This window comes from Crocuta crocuta, unplaced genomic scaffold, assembly GCF_008692635.1.
Source record: "Crocuta crocuta isolate KB4526 unplaced genomic scaffold, BGI_CrCroc_1.0 scaffold561, whole genome shotgun sequence".
Classification (NCBI taxonomy): domain Eukaryota; kingdom Metazoa; phylum Chordata; class Mammalia; order Carnivora; family Hyaenidae; genus Crocuta; species Crocuta crocuta.
Genome location: NW_027530529.1, coordinates 4,792,360 through 4,798,034, shown reverse-complemented (window position 1 = coordinate 4,798,034; position 5,675 = coordinate 4,792,360).

The following is a 5,675-nucleotide window of genomic DNA, read 5'->3' as shown; positions in this document are numbered from 1 at the left end:
CACTCCCATCAGCCCTCAGTTTGTTCTTAATATTCAAGAGTCTCTCAGGGTCAGTGTGGCTAAAATGAACAAATCAGGAGACTATAGAGGCTGGTGAGGATGTGGAGAAACGGGCACCCTCCTTACACTGTTAGTGGGAATGTAACTGGTACAGCCCCTGTGGAAAACAGTGTAGAGGTTCCTTAAAAAAATTAACAGTAAAACTCCCCTATGACCCAGCAATAGCACTGCTAGGAATTTACCCAAGGGATACAGAAATGCTTATGCATAGGGGCACATGTACCCCAGTGTTCATAGCAGCAGTTTCAACAATTGCCAAATCATGGAAAGAGCCTAAATGTCCATCAACTGACGAATGGATCAAGAAGATGTGGTTTATCTATACAATGGAATGCTACATGGCAATGAGAAAGAATGAAAAGGGTTCTCCTTTTGACACATCCTTCCAAACACTTGTTGTCTCTGATCTTCTTTACCTATTAGCCATTCTAACAGGTATGAGGTGATATTTCATTGTTGTTTGATTTGCATTTCCCTAATGATTTGTGATGTTAAGCATCTTTTCAATGTGCCTGTTGCCCATTTAGGGATCTTCTTTGGAAAATGTCTATTTAGTTCATCTATGCATTTTTAATTGGATTTTTTTGGTTATGAAGTTGTGTTAGTTATTTTTGTATTTTGGATATTAACCTCTTCTCCAATATATGGATTACAAAAATTTTCTCCCATTCTTTATGTTTTCATTTCATATTGTTGTTTCTTTTACTGTGAAGAATCCTTGAAGTTTGATGTAGTCTTTTTTGTTAATTTTTTCCTGGTTTTTACTTTTCTTTGTACCTTTGTATCATGTCCTAAACAATCATTGCTAAGGCCAATATCAATGAATTTCTTCCTGTTTTCCTGTAGGAGTTTTATGGCCTAAACCTTATGCTTAAGTCCTTGATCCATTTTGAATTAATTTGTGTGAAAAGTATGGAAAGGGGGTCCAATTTCACTGTTCTTCATGTATTTTACCAGTTTTCCTAGTACTGCTTGTTGAAGAGACTCTTTTCCTCAATGGGTATCCTTAGATCACTTGATTAATGTTATTTGACTGTAAATGCTAGGATTTAATTATGGGCTTTATGTTTTGTTTCATTTGTCTATGTCTATTTTTTTTCTTCCCCATACTATACTGTTTTTATAACTGTGGCCTTGTAATACAGTTTGAAATCAAGAAGTATGATACTTCCAATTTTGTTTTTTGTTTTACTTAGGATTATTTTTTTGGCTATTTGGGTTTTTTGTAGTTCTACACAAATTTTTGGATTGTTTTTTTAATTCTGTGAAGCTTGTCTTTGGTATTTTGATGAGGCTTTCATTGGCTTTGTAGATGGGTTTGGGAAATATGGCCATTTTAACAATGTGTATTCTTCCAATGCATGAATACAGAATATCTTTCCATTTGTTTGTGTCTTTTTCTATTTCTTTTAGCGAAGTCTTGTTGTTTTCATTGTACAGTTACTTCACTTACTTGGTTATTTTTTTTTCCTAAGTATTTTATTATTATTGATACTGCTATGAATGAGATAGTTTATTTCAGATGAAATTTGATTTTGTAAACTTCTACTTTACTGAAATCACTGATTCAATTCCAACAGATTTTTGTTTGACTTTTTGGGATTTGCTATATACAATATCATATCATGAGCAAATAGTGACGGCATTCTTCCATACTGATTTGGACGCTTTTCTTTCTTTGTCTTGTACAATTGCTCTAGCTAGCATTACTAGTTCTGTATTGAATAGGAGTGTTAAGAGTGGACAATGCTATACCTGAGCTCAGAGGAAAAGAAACCCTTTCAATTTTTCACCATTGATCAATGTCAGCAGAGGGATTATTGTGGCCTTTGCTATGCTGAGGTGTGCTCCTTCTATACACAAACTGTTAAGGGCTTTTATCATGAAAATGTGTTGTATTCTTTCAGATGTTTTTTTCTGTGACTATTGAAATGATTTTGTGATTTTTCTTTCATATTATTGATGTGTAAATTGCATTTATGGATTTGCATATGTTGAACCATCTTTGAATCCTACTTGTCCATATTTAACCCTTTGAATGCATTTTTATATTAGGTTAGCTAATATTTGTTGTGAATTTTTATATCTATATTTATTAGGAATATTGGTTATAGTTTTCTTTTCTTGTGATATGTTTATCTCATTTTGGTATCAAAATAATGGTGGCTTCATAGAATGATTTTGGAAGTGTTCATTCTTCCCTGAGATTTTGGAAGAGTTTGGGAAGGACGGGTACTAATTCTTTAAATGTTTGTTACAATTCACTAACAAAGATGCCCTGGAATTTTCTGTGTTGGAAGTTTCTGTTTGCTTGTTTGTTTGTTTTTAATTACTGACTCAGTCTCTTGAGTCATTATTTGTTCAAATTCTCTATTTCTTCCTGATCCAGTATGGTAGGTTGTATGATTCTAGAAATGTATGCATTTCCTCTAGGTATATAACTTGTGAGCATATAATTGTTCATAATATAATAAAAATGCTCTGTATTTTTCTAGTATCATTTGTATTGTTTACTCTTTCATTTCTAATTTTGTTTGTGTCTTTTCTGTTTCTTTCCTAGTCTAGCTTTGTCAATTCTCTTTACGTTTTGAAGACTCAGCTTTTAAATTTGTTTACCTTTTGTGTCATTATTCTCATCTCTATTTTGCTTATTTCCACACTGATGGTGATTATTTCCTTCCTTCTGCTACTTTGGACATAACTTGTTCCTTTATTTTAGTTCTTTGAAGTGTAAAGTTAGTTTGTTCACCTAACATCGTTCTTATTTCTTGATGTATGCATTTATTGCTAAAACTTGCTCTCAAAACTGCTTTTGCTACATCCTACAAAATTCAATATGTTGTATTTTTATTTCATTTTTTACTTATGATAATCTTTCATTTCCTTTTTAATTTCTTGATTCATTGATTGTTTAGAAATGCATTGTTTAACTTCCACATATTTGAAGATCTACTCACTTTCCTCTTATTGATTTCTTTTTCTTTTAAGCTTATTTATTTATTTTAAAGGACAGCACATGACTAGGGGATGGGAAGAGAGGGAGGGAGGGAGAAAATCCAAAGCAAGCTCCATGCTGTCAGTGCAAAGTGTGATTCAGGGCTTGATTTCACACGTCATGAGATCATAACCTGACTGAAATCAAGAGCCAGTCAGCTGACTGAGCAACAGTTACCCCATCCTCTTATTGATTTCTAATTGCATGCCATTGTGGTCAGAAATGATAGTTGGTATGATTTAAATCTTCTAAAATTCATTAAGATTAGTTTTGTGGCCTATAATATAATCTCTTCGGGAGAAGTTCTATATGCACTTGAGAATAATGTGTGTTCTGCTCCTATTGGACAGAATGTTGTAGATATGTCTATTAAGTCCATTTATTTTAATGTATGGCTCACTTTCAATATTTTCTTGGTTATTTTCTGTCTGGATGATCTATCTAATGCTGATATTAGGGTTATAAGTCCCCTACTATTATATTTTTGCCTATTTCTCCCTAAGGTTTGTTAGTATTTCCTTAATATATTTTGGTGCTTGAACGCTGAGAGCATATATATTTATGATTGTTGTATCTTCTTGATGTTTTAATCCTTTTATTGTTATATAATGACCTTCTCTGTCTTGTTATCATCTTTGTCTTGATGTATATTTTGTTTTATATAAAGACATTCCCTTTCCTTTGGTTACCATTTGCTTGGAGTACCATCTAATACTGCACTTCCATTTGATGTTTGTCTTTGGAACTGAAAGGAATCTACTGAAGACTGCATATAATTGGGTCTTATTTTTTTAATCCATTCAGCAACTATCTGCCTTTTGATTGGTGAGATCAGTTCATTTACATTTAGGATGATTATTGATATCTGAGGACTTACTACTGACATTTTATCTTTTGCTTTCTGATTGTTTTTTGTCTCCATTGTTTCTTTTTCCTTATGTCTCAACCTTTTTAAGTTGATTATTTTCTGTGATGAGTTGTGAAAGGAAATTTCTCACACTCAGCCCCCTTAATCATCCTTTCATCTAAGGGGTGGAAAAAAACATAATCATTAAGGTTGAAAGCTTCAAGAAAAAAGATTGGGAACACTGCAGCCAGGAAAGTGGATAGGAAGGCAGGAGGGGAAAAAAGCTATATCACCAGAGAAACTCTTTTGAAAGTTATAACCCCAAGACAAAGTTCTGGTAAAAGACTGTGATTTATTTAAAGTGCTATAGAATGCTAATTTACTCTTCCCCAACAAAATACTATACCACTAAAGCAACAGGGCTTCAGTATAATAACAGAGGATATAGCTAAAAGGGCCCCATGATTTCAGACTATCTCTGAGAAGAAATATTTAGGGAAGCCAGACTTAAAAGAGGAGATTAAAAAGGGGGATATTAGTGGAATTTGAAGACTTTTTTTATCCACAGAAACATCCTCATGCCTGATTCTTTATGCAGATTAAAATCAGTTCTCTACTGGAGGCCTATTGACCCCTGTTCCTATATTTTTCTTATAACAGAAATTTAGAAGACATGCAAATAAGTAAGAAAAGATAAATACAGTCTTCAGGGAATCTAGGAAAAGCATATCAATTTAAGCATAAGGCAAAAAAATATAAAAATTACAGCAGAAATTAATAAATTTGAAAACAAAACAAAAACAATGGAGATCAACAAAAGCAAAACTGGTTCTTTTTTTTTAAAGTTTTATTTATTTCTTTTTTTTTTAATAGCTTATTGTCAAATTAGCTTCCACATAACACCCAGTACTCATCNAGGATGCTGGCATTATCCAGAGAAACTATATAGTCTATTTACTCCTGAGAGAAAGAGCTGAAAATGTCGGTAGGTGTAGAATTTACATCTACAGAATGGACTCTTTGTGGTTGTTTAAGCAAGCCGGCAACCAGAGTTAATCAGGTCAGCGTTCTGGGGAAAAAAGAGAGAGAAGAGAAAGAAGAAGAAAAAAAAGAAAAAAAAAGGAGGAGGGCAGCTCTCAAGCAGGGATGGGTGTGGCGTGATCCAATGCCTCAGGCGGGAGTTCTGACTTGGCGGTTGTTGGGAGAAGAGTGGTGGCGCTCCAGCCCCTTCTAGAACCAAGCGCTGCAGCTCACTTTTTTGGGTGTGTAAACTCCCCGTACAGGGGCTGTAGCCAAAGTTGGTTGCACTCTTCAACTCAGGCCAGTCCCAATCTCCAAATCCCAGTCCGCGCTCCCCGCTGAAATTGCCTTAGACACAGCTTCCCAGGCAACCCACTGGGGGCAATTCCGGGGCCCCTGCTGAGCTCTGGGGGGGGAGTCAGAATTGCTGCTTCCTTCTCTGGGTCTGGCTGGCGAGCATGGGCGGGGGCTTGCCAGCCAGGAGCGCCGAGCCCGCTGGAGTGAGGAAAACCAGGTCCCTCTATGGCTTGTCACCCGAAATACGAACTCACAGGCAAATTTCCCAGTTTTTAGCTCTTTGCCTTCCCTCTAGAGTCCCAGCCAGCCAGGAGCGCGGGTGCTGGTGTCTGCGCGCGTGGCTCTTTCTGGGGCCCAAGCCGCCCGGGAGGACAATGGCAGCAGGCGCGCCGCTCCTCTGAAGTGCAGCCCGCCAGGAGCTAGCACAAAGAAGCAGTCTGTGCGCTCAGCCCCCCC